The sequence below is a fragment of the Colius striatus genome, chromosome 19 (genome assembly GCF_028858725.1).
Source record: "Colius striatus isolate bColStr4 chromosome 19, bColStr4.1.hap1, whole genome shotgun sequence".
Lineage (NCBI taxonomy): Eukaryota > Metazoa > Chordata > Aves > Coliiformes > Coliidae > Colius > Colius striatus.
Genome location: NC_084777.1, coordinates 12011049 through 12024817, shown reverse-complemented (window position 1 = coordinate 12024817; position 13769 = coordinate 12011049). Strand labels below are relative to the sequence as shown.

At 54.2% G+C, this 13769-nt stretch overlaps 1 long non-coding RNA gene across 1 annotated transcript; it reads right to left on the bottom strand.

Annotated features, from left to right (window-relative positions):
- Positions 1-814: 814 nt before the first annotated feature.
- Positions 815-1864, bottom strand: LOC133627249 (uncharacterized). The gene is made up of 3 exons (XR_009820033.1): positions 1776-1864; positions 1480-1587; positions 815-935 (listed from the first exon to the last, which is right to left on the bottom strand). It is a non-coding gene; the product is annotated as an uncharacterized LOC133627249 (long non-coding RNA).
- Positions 1865-13769: the final 11905 nt, after the last annotated feature.

Sequence of the window (13769 nt, the reverse complement as noted above, 5' to 3'; positions counted from 1 at the left end):
TGGGCCGCTGAAGATGGAGAGGGAATCCTGTGGAGAGAAGAGGCTGCTGAGGCCCCACCATGACTGTGCTGGGTGGGTGTGAGGAGGCGCTGGGCACACTGCGGGCTGCAGGTACCCACCTGCCCATGGGAGCTGTGGGCACAGAGAGCTCTGTGCAGAGCGCTGGGTGCCCCGAAGCCCTGGGCTGGGGCTCCGCTCGCCCGCCCGTGGCTCATCTCCTCTGGGCCCTGACCACCCTGACGTGCTCTGCACGGGCCAGGAAGGAGAGCTGACCCCAGCAGGGCAAGGAGACCAAAGCTGGGAGCGACACCGCAGGGCCAGGAGAGCCTCCTGTTCTCCTTTGTCGGTGTGCCCGGCAGAGAGCAGCCCTGGCTGCCCCTGGCCGGCCCTGAAGGGACACACTGACTCCCTTTCTCCAAAGCCAGGCCAGAAGCTGGGGGGTTCCTCACCACAGCCCGAGCTGCAGGGGCAAGGCGAACCTGTGGGATTTAGGGCATCACCTGACAGGGCGATTGCTGCTGGTGGGGGCCCTGGTAGGGAGATGTCACCATGGCAATTCTCACTCCCTGTGGCCAAGTCAGTCCTTGCTGGGTTTACTTTCCAACCTTGCTCTGCCTTGGGGTTTCAGAAAAGAATGGAGAGGCCAGTCCAGACATCTGACAGCAGAAGTCTCAGTCAAGCCCGGCTGGTGACTCACCCACAACTCCACAATAGCCTCCCTCAAAATGATTCACGGCCAAGAGCAGCCACCTCGTACACAAGTTGGTCGGGAAGCCTGCCGACAACTCACCGTTTCCTCTTCTTGTACAGACAGATCACAGCAACCAACAGGGACAACAGGAGGCACAAGCAGAAGAAAGTCCCGGCAAATATGAGGAAATGGGTCTGGAATCCCAGAAGACGCTCGGCCTTTGAGTTTTTCTCACCTTCCACACCTGGAGGAACAATTCTGCAGGTTAGTGTGTCCTGTGCACTGCTGGAAATCTCACAGCAGGTCTGAGCAAGGAAACTCCTCTTTCTTTGGCGCTGGCACACCTTGCCTCTCTGGGGCCGCTTAGTGCTGCTGCAGGGAGGCTCCCTCTGAGCCTTTGAGACGAGCTGTCCCACCAAACAGAATTCATGAGGCCCCATGGGGAGCACATGGGCGAGAACAGCGCTTTGACCCGTTGCCCCTTGGAGCAACACAGACAAAACCCATCCCTGTGTCAGGGACAGCCAACTCTTGTGAATGGGGTGAGGTGGGCAGTGGGCATCTCGCTGCATCCACAGAGGGTTACACCTCAGCATCTCTCTGGCACAATGTTGGCCATAACCTTCCCCGCCAAGAGCTGACAGTTGACCTCAGAGAGCCGTTCCTGGCTGCCGTCACTCCGCTCGCTCTGCACTGACGGTTGGGCTGTGGCTGGAACCAGGGGAAGAGCCTGCAGACACCCTGTGACGTTCAGCTATGACCCCGGATGGCCAAGTGACAGCAATTACCTGGCACGGCTGTTGACTGGAATGGCCTTGTTTTTTCCTCAGAGACTGCCACCGTCCGACTGCCTGTTTGTGGATCTGCCACCTTCTCCAAGGGCACTTCGTCTGCCTCTTTAGAAAGAAAGAAAGAAAGAACGACAGAAGGTCAATCTAATTAGAAGTAACAGTTCCTCAAGAGGAACATCATCTCCTCAGGAGGCACAGGCTTGGCAGCCCCTCTGGTTGGGACTGATATATGTGCCCACCATTTTCTCTGCCGTGTCCAAGCCCTCCACACATTTCTTTACAACAATCTTTACCTGGCACGGCTCCCGGGTGAGCCGCCCCCGCTCTGTTGGCAGAGACTGTCACGGTGCTGCTGCCTCCTTCCTGAACCGACGGCTTCTCATCCTCATGGGGCGACTCTTCAGAAAGAGAGGGAGACAGTTCAGTCAGAAGGAACCCTCCCTCACCTGGAACACAGCGCTTCCCATCCTGCCAACTCCATACCACAGCCAGAAGAAGAGACCCTGCAGTGCACTGCTCCTGTGAGCACACAGTCTCTGGGCACAATGGCTACTGAGAGCAGAGCCCACAGTCCCCCAAAACAAAAGGAAAACCACAGCCAAGTTTTCTAAACCACAAGCAGAAGCACATAGCCAAACCACACCAATTCACAGCCTTTCCTTCTGGGGCTGGCCCTCTCATGGCTCAGCAGGAAGCAGCTCCTGGGCACGCTGGAGGCATGAGCACACTCCCTGCCATTCCAACATCTGCCCAGAACAGCTCTGGCCAGTAAGGCCGTCCCTGGGGCAGCTGCAGTCCCTGGGACTCACTTGAACCCACAGCAGCAGCAGCAGAGACTCTGGGCCATCTCTGCAGCTCGCCAGCACCCACGAGGCGGGAAACGAGACTCTTCACAAAAGATATAAAGTTCAATTTCTCTACAAATCAAATAGTGAAAAGGAGTGCTCGGTCTGCAAAGTCAGTCACAGCCAACTACCCACCCCAGAGATTCCAGATGGGCTGCAGCGTGGGATCCGGCTGAGGAGCATCTGCATTTGCATCTGCAACCAAACACCCAAGAGAAGTTTCCATCAGACGGTGTGAGACGGTTCAGCTGTAGCTCAACAGCACAACAGCTGCGGGGTCCCGCCATGGCAGCGCACACACCCTGCAGGTCTGTACCTCCCGCGCTACAGGCCCCTCCCCTACATTTGGGCTCCCCTACAGCAGCTCTCCAAGGAGGTGGAGAGCCATGACGTACCCATGAGATACGGCAGATTGGCACCCCTCACTCCCAGCCAGGCAGATGGGTCTGCGTCGCCTCCAGCCGTGGCTGTAAACAAACCAAACAGAGAAGCTCCCGTTCAGTATGTGACTAGACCTCCTCAGATCTGAAGGGCAGGGAACACAGGGCAGAGGCGGGATTGCTCCCTGGCACTCGCCTCTCCCTCCCACTCAGCAGCGTCATGCAGACAGTTCCCGGGTGGCCGGACCGTCTCTCCCCAGCCCAGCATCCACACCCTGAGGGGACAGAGTCGGTGCATCCCTTTGGGCCTTGGTTCCCAAGAGGGCTTCCCCTCCTGTGTGTGAGCACACACTGTGGGCACAATGAGTAGTGGCAGCAGACAGCCCACAGTCCCCCAAATCGAGACGAAAACCACAGCCAAGTTCTCCAAACCACAACCAGAAACAAACAGCCCTGAGGCTGAAAGCTCAGCTTCATCCCGCCAGGCCCAGCCCTGCCCCACCATGGCCCCGGCCCCGCACACACCCCAAGGTCTCGATGCCGGCCCTCGCCTGCCCACCTACCGGATCGCCGCCTTCGCTGCAGAGTACTCCAGTGCCCATGGGCTACCAGGACTGACAGGATGCCCAAAATAAGGAGGCACGTGGTGGCCATGACCATCCGTGTCTTCCCCATCATGCTGCTGCTGCTGCTGCACTGCCTCAGCTGTGTACTGACACTGCGGAGTGCTGCCTGTGATAAAGTACAGAACATCTGACACCAGAGGTTTGTGACATCACAACCTGCATTCTCCATCCCGGACACACCCTGGGGTGCCTGTACGTGGGGAGCTGCTTTGGGCCTGGGCCAGGCTGGGGCCGATGTGAGGGGGAAACAGGGCCCCACGGGCCGTGGCAGCGTGTCACAGGTTCTCTGACAGGATATAGGTGCTGCGCTGCCGTGACCACCTCAGAGTGCCCGGAGGAGGCGTTGGGTCGGAAGCAAGGGAAAAGTCTGGACATTTCTCATCTTTGCCCTGGAGTCTGGCAGGTTGTGCCCTCCAGGCACCAGGATGTTCATGGTGACTTTGGGGCCCAGGACATGCCATATAAGGCCATAGGGCCCCGCGTTTCCATGGTGACTTTGGGGCCCACGACAAACCATAGAAGGCCACGGGGCCCCACTCCATTGTGACCTCAGGCCCAGGACGGGTATAAAAGGCCACGCTCACTCACCCCAGCTGTGGTAGTTGCAACCTTCCCTGCTGAACAGAGGCAGCGGCTGCATCGGGCTCAGGGAGCTGCTGCTTCCCACAGCCCCAGGGAACACAGCCCTTGCTGAACTTGCCCAGAAGGGTTTGGCAGCCGAAGCCATGACTGTTGTGGGCCGGATGTCAGTTGCACACGGCTGCCCCTCGCTACGCCGGGGCCCAGCACAGGCCCCCGGCAGCCACGCGCAGGAGGAGCAGCAGAAGAAGGAGCTGGAAGCTCTACGGGCTGAGCTGAAGGAGGAGCAGCTCCGCACTCAAGAGCTGCGCCGCGACTTCAGCGTCAGAACCAGGGAACTGAAGGCGTCTTTGGCGAAGGAGCGGCAGCTTCTGTCCAGGCAGCTCCGATCTGAGCTGGAGCAGAAACAGGTTCTGGAGGTGTGGCACCTGCAGAAGCTGAACTGGCAGCAGCGGGAGGCCGAGACCCGCCGGGTGCTGCGCTGGAAGGAGGCCGAGTTCCAACAGACTCGGGAGCTGCTGCACCAGGAGCGAGACGCGGCCGTTCGCCTGCTGAGGGACCTGCAGGGGCAGTTGGCCAAGGAGATGGTGAGGCCCAGCCGAAGCGGCACGGAGGCCAAAGCCAAGCTGCAGGACCTCCTCAGCAAGGTACCCTGGGAGAGGGAAGGCCCCCAGCCCAGCCGCGTCCGCCACCTCCAGAAACAGCTGCAGCTGGAGAAGAGACTCTTCACCAAATACATGCAGCAGCGGCCCGAGGGCAACTTGCCTGTCTCTGCCAGAAGCCCTCCTGAGCACCAGGGCCATCAGGAGACACAGAGCTCCTGCTCCTGTGACAGTAACAAGCCCCAGGTGCCGGTGGCGCCGCAGGAAAGGCCGCCGGAAAGCGTCAGTGCCGGGCAGCAAACAACGTGCCGGGCTGTGGCAGAGGCTCCGCTCCAGCTGCCAGCAGAGGAAGGCCCACGGCTGCTGGACAGCAAACACAGACGGCTCTTGGAGCAGAAAGCCCGCCTGCAGCGTTGTCTGGAAGCCCTGCAGAGGCACCAGAGTGCCCTGGAGAGGAAGAGCCGCCTCCTGGCAAAGGACGGCTCTCCAGAAGTGTGTGGGGAGGCAAAGGAGCTGCAGCAGCAAACTGCTCAACTGGCTGCCTTTGCCTCACAGCTGGGAGAGAGAGCCAGGCAGCTGCAGGCCACCATCGACCGCCTGACCCACGCTGCAGTGCCAGTGCCCAGCCAAAGCTCCACTGAGAAGCTGAGCACAACGCTGTCTCCTCAGCTCAGGGCTGGGGCAATGGGAGAGCCCCACACAGCCTTGCTGGCACAGGACAAGTCATGCAGCTGCTCCCAGGAGGCAGCTGAGGAGCTTCAGGCCCAAGACGGCTCCTCGTGTGTCATGAGCACCCGCTGCCTCACTCCTGAGGAGTTCCAGGTGCAGCTCCTGGAGCTGACAAAGGAAAACACTCACCTGGCTGGGGAAAATGCTCTCCCAAGCAAGCAGATGGGTTTGACAAAGGCAGTGGAGGAGAGTGACAGCATCTGCCCTCCAACCCAGCTGGAAGAGGCAGCAATGAGAGAAATGGCGCAGAGGAGTCAACAACTGCAAAAGGCAGATGAGGAGACAAAGTCAGCGCTCCGGAAGAAAGAGGAGCAAGCCGAGTGTTTGCAGGGGGCTCTGGCAGAAGAACGCAGGAGAGGCAACGAAGCCCTGCAACTGCTTCAAGCCCAGCTGGCTGAGCTGAATGATCAGTTCCAGAAGGCAACTGCAGAACGGCAGCAGCTCTCTCAGGAACTCCAAGAGCTGCAAGAGCACATGAAAGACAAGGAGTCTATCCTGCTGGAGGCCACGAGGAGGCAAGCAGCCGTAGAGGCAGACAAGGAATCCATCCTGCTGGAGGCCATGAGGAAACAACCAGCACAGCTTCGCAGATTCCTGGTTCGATACAGCTACAATCCTTTTGAGGGTCCCAATGAGAGGCCTGACCTGGAGCTTCCTCTGGTAGCTGGACAACATGTTTATGTCTATGGAGACGTGGATGAAGACGGTTGGTATGTGGGAGAGCTGACCGATGGCACAAGGGGATTTGTCCCCTGTAATCTCGTGGAGGAAGACTCAGATGACTTGGTGACACCAGAGTCTTCAGAGTCAAGTTACTCTTGGCAGTGACTGTCCTAGTTTGTTCTATCTTCTTATTAAACCTTTTGTTCAGCAACTCTCTGCGTCCTGTGCAGACGTGAGCTGAAAGGCCCATGTGCCAGGGATGGGGGCACATCTCCTTCCTCATCCAGGGCTTTAGGCTGTAAAGAACGTTGAAACAACACTGATGGCACTGGAGACAGTGATGACGGGGATGAGGAGGGACAGGGGTGGGACAGTGCCACAGTGCAGAGAAGACGGGGGACAGGAGAAGGAAAGAGCAGCTGCAGGGACAGGGATGGGGACAGGGTGGGAACAGGGCACCTTCCTGGGTGACACTGGGGCCTGGGCTGAGGACAGAGTCGTCGTGGGGTCAGGCATGGGGACAAGACACCCACAGCATCAAGGACTGGCATGGGGACAGTGGTGGGGAGAGGACAGCCGTGGGGACAGCGATGGGGATCTGGCACCTAAAGAGGTGCCACTCGGGTGAGAGGTAGGATCGGGAATGGGGGCAGGATATTGTAATTGTCCCTGAAAGTTGATCAGATGCAGAAGCAATAACAGGAAGAATTAACCCACCTCCTGGGTGCAGCTGTGCCTTGCCTGTCCTGCTGCGGCCTGGACCTGCACCCCTGCTCCCTGTCCTCGCTCACAGAGCTTCAGGGGCTCTTCTCCAGCCCCTCTCCCCTTCCCTGCCCCTGCGTGGGAGGCCTCTGTGCATGAAGAGGAGCTGCGGGGAGCCTCACACACGTAGGCGCATCCTGACAACATGTCCCCGTCTATCCTGGGAACCGGGCTCCTGCGTTCTTATGCTCCCCAGCCCTGAATTCCTGCTTTGAAGGTACTGAGGGCGACACCGTGAACCTGCTTCATGGCCTGGGGCGGGCACAGTGCCCAGCGCTCGTGACACCCCCCAGTTCTGCCCCCAGCCCCGGGGCCGCAGACACTCAAGGGGGAAGCACCCCTCAACATGCCCCGTGTCCCCATCCTCCTGGGGTCCCTATGTTCTGCCCATGTCCCCCTCCTTCCTGGGCCCCGTGTTGCTCACAGAGTCCCCATTGGCCCTAGGGTCCAGACTGGGGAGACACAGACTTCATGTTGAGATGAGCGAGATGGAAAAACAGTTAGTATTACACACTGCCCAAACTCACCCACCAGCGCAAGTACACGGAAAGTCTCAGGGTGGAAATGCAGATCAACGTGTTCCCCTTACTGATCAATGCTGTGATCCAGATAGTAGGGAGGCTTCTAAGAGATTAACGTGCTACCGGGACTGGATAAAACTAGGAACAGAAACTGCAATCCCCACGGCCCTAAAACATCATTTTCAGCCTCCAGATGGTCATATTTAGGGCCCACATCATATCTGGAGTGTCCAAACCGTCCTTCTGATGGGCTAAACCCCTCTGTTGGCACTCCATGACCTCTTTTTACGGTCCAAACCAAACTCGTGGGTGCTGTGGCCCTAGGCCAGCTCCCTGCCGCTGACCCCCAAATTCCACCAAACCTCCCCTTTTCCTTCAAAATGCTGTCAAAATCCCACTTCTGCATCGAAGCTCCATCAAAACCCCACTTTCCCCCCCAAACCTGAATCAAAATCCCACTTTTCCCACAAAACAACTCCACCAACCCCCCACATCTACGTCAAACCGCCACCAAAACCGCACATTTCCCCTCAAAACTCCACCAAAAAGCCACCTCTAGCGTCTGAACACACCTGTGTCCTTTTTCGGGGGGCTGCTCTCACCACACCCGGGTCCCTTTTCAGAAGCTCGTGACATCTCCCCGTGCCCCCACCCCCGGGTAGGCGAAAAGAGGCCAAAGCCGCCCGAGTCGGGCCACCGCGGCCTCGCAGCGGGGGCAGGGGGCGCGGGGCACCACCACACCCCTCCCCGCTCCCAGCAACGGCCGCCCCGGGCCCGCGCTCCGCTCGCGCGTGCGCCGAGGGGAACGTGACGCCGCCGCCGCCATCTTGGCTGAGGGCACGGGGGCCGGGGAGGGGCCTCTTTGCCCACACTCCTCCCTTCCCGTGCCTCCAGGGGACACGGGCCGGAGCCCGGCCCCGCCTCCCCCCGGCCCTTTGCTTCACGAGGGAGCAGTTGAGGAGGACGCCAGCCCCCCCCGCCTCCCCCTCTGACAGCCTTTCCTTTCGGGTGCTGGCCCTCTCACGGCTCAGCGGGAAGCAGCTCCTGGGCACGCTGGAGGCGTGAGCACTGCCAGTCCCTGCCATTCCAACATCTGCCCAGAACAGCTCTGGCCAGTAAGGCCGTCCCTGGGGCAGCCGCTGTCCCTGGGACTCACTTGAACCCACAGCGGCAGCAGAGACTCTGGGCCATCTCTGCAGCTCGCTAGCTGGTCATATTTAGGGCACACATCGTGTCTGGAGTGTCCAAACCGTCCTTCTGATGGGCTAAAGCTCTCTGCTGGCACTCCAAGACCTCTTTTTGCGGTCCAAACCATACCCAAAACTGTCTATCTAAAAAGAAAAGGATCTTGTGGGCTGGGGAAGACAGGAACTGATTTTGTTAACAGCACAGTGAAACCAGCTCCAACAAAAGGAGAAGGTGTTATTAAAGCACTCACATAGAATGACAATGTGATTTGTAAAGTCAAATTGTAACATCACAATATCAAAACAAATTGTTTGCTGATAGGTTAAACACTTACCAGCCTGTAGCCAAAAAGGCTGCAGTTCAGGTTGTATACTATAAACATTAGAGGAAAAAGAAAAAAATTTCTAAGCTGCAGCAATTGTGTGTGGTCTCTGCACTGTATGTACGAGGAGTGTGTTTGTGTACAATGTTTTGCAATCAGTGAGTGAGTTTTTGTGGAAGGTTTTAACCCCTTGATATGCTATGTATGTGTGAGGAAGTCAGTGCGTTGTTAGTTTTGTTTTGTTTTGTTGTTCAGGATATAATGTAAAGTTGATGTTAAAATGTATGTGAAACTTAATTTGGTTGAAGAGAAAGAAAAAGGTAATTGACAGGAATGTGGGATGAAATTTTAATTTAGCCTCAGAATGACTTTAGAGCGGGATTATGGAAGTTGAGCGAATGGACAGAGTTTGTCGGATAATGGTTGGAACTTTGATGTGTGTGAATGGAACAAGGAAAGAGGCACGAAAGCAGCCAGGGGAAGAAGTGTTGGGGGAAGGTAAAGGACAGCCTGGGCAGGCAATGTAGATTGTTTCCTCCCCAGGGGGATGTTTTAAGTGTGGGGACGTGGGGCACTTTGAGAGAGAATACCCCAACTCAGGCAGAAAGCAGCCGTCTATGAGAGGTGGAAACAGGGGCTGGCTTCTTGGCAAGAATATAGGAGCATTGCCAGGGCAGGCAGGGGTGCCAGAGCCCTTCTAGAATTAATTGCAGCCAGGGATGTTAAGGACAGCAATAAGGCATTTTTCAAGTACATCAGCAGCAGAAGGATGGTGAGGGGGAATGTGGGCCCGCTGCTAAACGCTGAGGGTGCCCTGGTGACTGAGGATGCAGAGAAGGCCGAAGTCCTGAATGCCTTCTTTGCTTCAGTCTTTACGGCCAAGGCCGACCCTCGGGAAGCCCAGTCCGGCAAGGATAACGGGATGGCCAGGACAGCAGAGGACTTGCCCTGGGTGGAAGAGGAAGAGGTTAAAGACTTGTTGGGCAAGCTTAAGGCTCGTAAGTCAGTGGGTGCTGATGGGATACATCCTAGAGTGCTGAGGGAGCTGCTGATGTGATTGCTAAGCCTCTCTCCATCATTTTTGAATAATTCTGGAGGACAGACAAAGTGCCTGAGGACTGGAGAAAGGCCAATGTCACTGCAGGCTGCAACAAGGGCAGGAAGAATGACCCAGGAAACTCCAGGCCGGTCAGCCTCACCTCCCTCCCTGGAAAAGTGATGGAACAACTCATCCTGAATGTTATCATTGAACATATGAAGGATAAGGTGGCTATCATGGGGAGTCAACATGGCTTCACCAAAGGGAAATCCCATCTGATCAACCTGATATCCTTCTATGAGTGCATAACCGGCTGTCTGGATGAGGGGAGAACAGAGCATGTCATCTACCTTGACTTCAGCAAGGCTTTTGACACTGTCTCCCATCACATCCTCATCAGAAAGCTCAGGCAGCGTGGCTGGGATGAGAGGACAGTGAGGTGGATGCAGAGCTGGCTGAATGACAGAGCCCAGAGGGTGGTGATCAGTGGCACAGAGTCGAGTTGGAGGCCTGTGGCCAGTGGAGCTCCACAGGGATGGGTTCTGGGGCCAGTCTTGTTCAACATCTTCATCAACCACCTGGATGAGGGGACAGAGTGACCCTCAGCGAGTTTGCTGATGACACCAAACTGGGGGGACTGGCTGATTCCCCAGAGGCTGTGCTGCCATTCAGCAGGATCTCGACCGGCTGGAGAGTTGGGCAGAGAGGAAGCTCCTGAGGTTCAACAAGGACAAGGGCAGAGTCCTGCATCTGGGAAGGAACAACCCCCTGCACCAGCACAGGCTGGGGGTCAAACTGCTGAAGAGCAGCTCTGCAGAGAGAGACCTGGGAGTCCTGATTGATAATAAGCTAAGTATGAGCCAACAATGTGCCCTCGTGGCCTAGAAGGCCAATGGCATCCTGGGATGCATCAAGAAGAGTGTGGCCAGCAGGTCAAGGGAGGTTCTTCTGCCCCTCTACTCTGCCCTGGTGAGGCCTCATCTGGAGTCCTGGGGCCAGTGCTGGGCTCCCCAGCTCCAGAGGGACAGGGAAGTGCTGGAGAGAGGCCAGCGCAGGGCCACCAAGATGATCAGGGGACTGGAACATCTTTCATACGAGGAAAGGCTGCGGGACCTGGGGCTGTTTAGTCTGGAGAAGAGGAGACTGAAGGGAGATCTTATTAACATTTACAAATATCTAAAGGGTGAGTGTCAGGAGGTTGGGACATCCCTTGTTTCTACAGTAGCTGGCAACAGGACAAGGGGTGATGGGATGAAGCTGGAACACAAAAAGTTCCACTTAAACGTAAGAAACAACTATTTGGCTGTTTCAGTGAGGGAGCCCTGGCACAGGCTGCCCAGAGGGTTGTGGAGGCTCCTTCCTTGGAGGTCTTCAGGACCCGCCTGGACATGTTCCTATGCCACCTGATCTAGGTGACCCTGCTTCTGCAGGGGAGTTGGACTGGATGATCTGTAAAAGTCCCTTCCAACCCCCACCATTCTGTGATGCTATGATTCTCAGTCGAAGGAAAGAGAAAAGGTGGTGTCATTCCTGGCTTTTGAAGATACTGAATGGGGAGGTCTGGAGTTTCATAATTACAAGTCCCATTGGGAGCCCTTGATAAATCTAAAGGTGGGATCCCAGGAAGAAGAGGTGGTCCTCTTGGCAGCTGCCAGAATCTCATTAAACTTTATACCCTGTGGGGCAAAGTTATCAAATCAACAAATAACACTCTCAGGAATTAAAGGAGAGAGATTTTCTTTCCTTGTATTTCAACTGATGTTGTTAAGATTAAGAAAGAACAAAAAACTCTGAGAGTCCTTCTTCGGATGTTATCTTACTTCAGTATAGTGATGACTTTTTAATTCCGGGCAACGAAAACAGTGTGGTAAAAGGAGCCACAGATTTTTGTTTGTTGATTATTAAACTTGTCAGGAGAGCAAGAAGTATCAATATCCGAATTGCAGTCTGTCAAAAAGGAAGTTAGATATTTTGGACGTTTCATTTATGAAGGGAAACACAGAATGAATCCAGAGAGCATAAAGGGAGTTGTGGAGTTGCCCTTTTTGCAAACAAACCAACCAACAGGAATTAAGAAAATGTTTGTGATTAACTGACTGTGGCCCTCTGTGGGTAAACTTTTATGCACAGAAAACAAATGGGTTAGATTCAAAATTGCTAAATGAAGAGCCAAATGTTTTAACTTGTACAGAAGGAGAAGAAAAGCTAATCCAGGAATCAAAGTGTAATCACCACTCCTGTGTTAGCACTGTCATCCTTAGGCAAACCGCTTGTTTTGTTTGTCACAGTAGATGAGAGAGCGTTAACTCAAAAATTGGGGGGGGGGGGGGGTGAGGGAGTGTGAATGACAACCAAGAGCACGTATATATCCAAACTTCTGGATCCCGTATTGAGGGGATGACCAGAGTGTGTACAGGCAAAAGCTGCCACTGCCCTCTTAGTAGAGGAAAGCAGAAAACTTCACGTTCGGAGTGACATTAGTAATAAATACCTCGCGATAAGTGAAAACTATTTGAACTCGAAAAGCTGAAAGGTGGCTAAACCCATTCTAGAATATTGATATAAAAGACAAAGTTAAAAAAACCCAACTTTTAGAAAAATCTCAACTTGAATCTTGACTACCAGCCCATGCCTTAATCCATCCACTTCCCTATGGAAGGGAGTCATGACACGTGAAAACTTTGACCACAGTTGTTAAGATCTAACAGAGTATCAGTGTGACCTGAATTGAAAGAAATGCCTTTACATACAGGCCTTGAGAGTCATTCAAGGCAAAAGGCGTAATGGCTCTGCAATTATTGAGGTCGAGACAAAAGAAGCAGGGCGATTACCAAATACCTGGTCAGCCCAGACGTGCAAATTATATGCTTTAAACAACCTTACAACTGTGAGAAGGAAAAGATGAACATTTCATATTGATTCCAGGTATGCCTCTGAAGTGGTATACACTTTTGGAAAGGCGAGAGAAGAGGTTTACTCAATAGCAAGGGAAAAGTATTAGTACATGGAGAAGTAATTAAATGGGTATTAAAGAATTTATCACTTCCAAATGAGATTGCTGTGGTCCGTGTGAATGGGCATCAAATACGGAATTCTTTTAGGGCCAGGGGAAGCAAATTGGCCAATGAAGCAGCCAAAGAGGCAACGTTAAACCATGAGATTGTGAGTATGTGCAATCTCACCCCCAGGTGCCTGCACCAAGGGCAACTCCTGTATTTACAGAAAAGGGGAAAGAAACATTAAGAGAGATGGAAGACATTGAGACAGAGGGGAGGTGGATTCTCCCAGATGGAAAAGAAGTGTTAAATGAACAAGCTATGAGGGAAATAATGGCTCCTTTACATCAAGGAAGCCACCGGGGAATGCAAGCAATATGTGATTTAGTTTTAAGAAAATTTGTATGTGTAGGACTGTACACAGTGGCCAAAGAGATTTGTGAATGATGTGGGATTTCTAAGGGAAAAAAAAATAAAAGGTCTTGAGGAAATAACCCCCAGGAAGGAGAGAACCTGGCCTAAGGCCTTTTAAACCAAAGATATTGATTAAAAGAATTAGGTACTGGGGTTGTCATTTTGTCTTTCGTCAGGAGAAAGGGCTTATGGCGCAAACACCACCTCTCGAGTTTGCCGCCCACACCATCGAGCCTGAAGGGCAGGTCTTGATCAAGTCCTGAAAAGAAAGCAAACTGCAACCCGAATGGGAAGGCTTGTTCCAGGTGTTACTGACCACTGAGACAGCAGTAAGAACAGCTAAAAAAAGACTGGACTGATTACATCAGAGGACTAATGGACTCTCCACTCGAGGATGGACCCTGGCACGTATGTCAGACTACAAACCCCTTGTGTCTTAAACTAAAGAAGCAATAAGAATCCAGTGGAAAGAAGGACACTCATTACTAACTGATGAGGTGGTGGTAGCAGAGATGTCATTAATTGTTGAAAATGAGGGGGATCCTTGTAATTATGGGCTATTGTTTGTTGGAAGTACCAGGGGACAGCATCATGACCACTGGAGAGGGACAAAGTAGTATT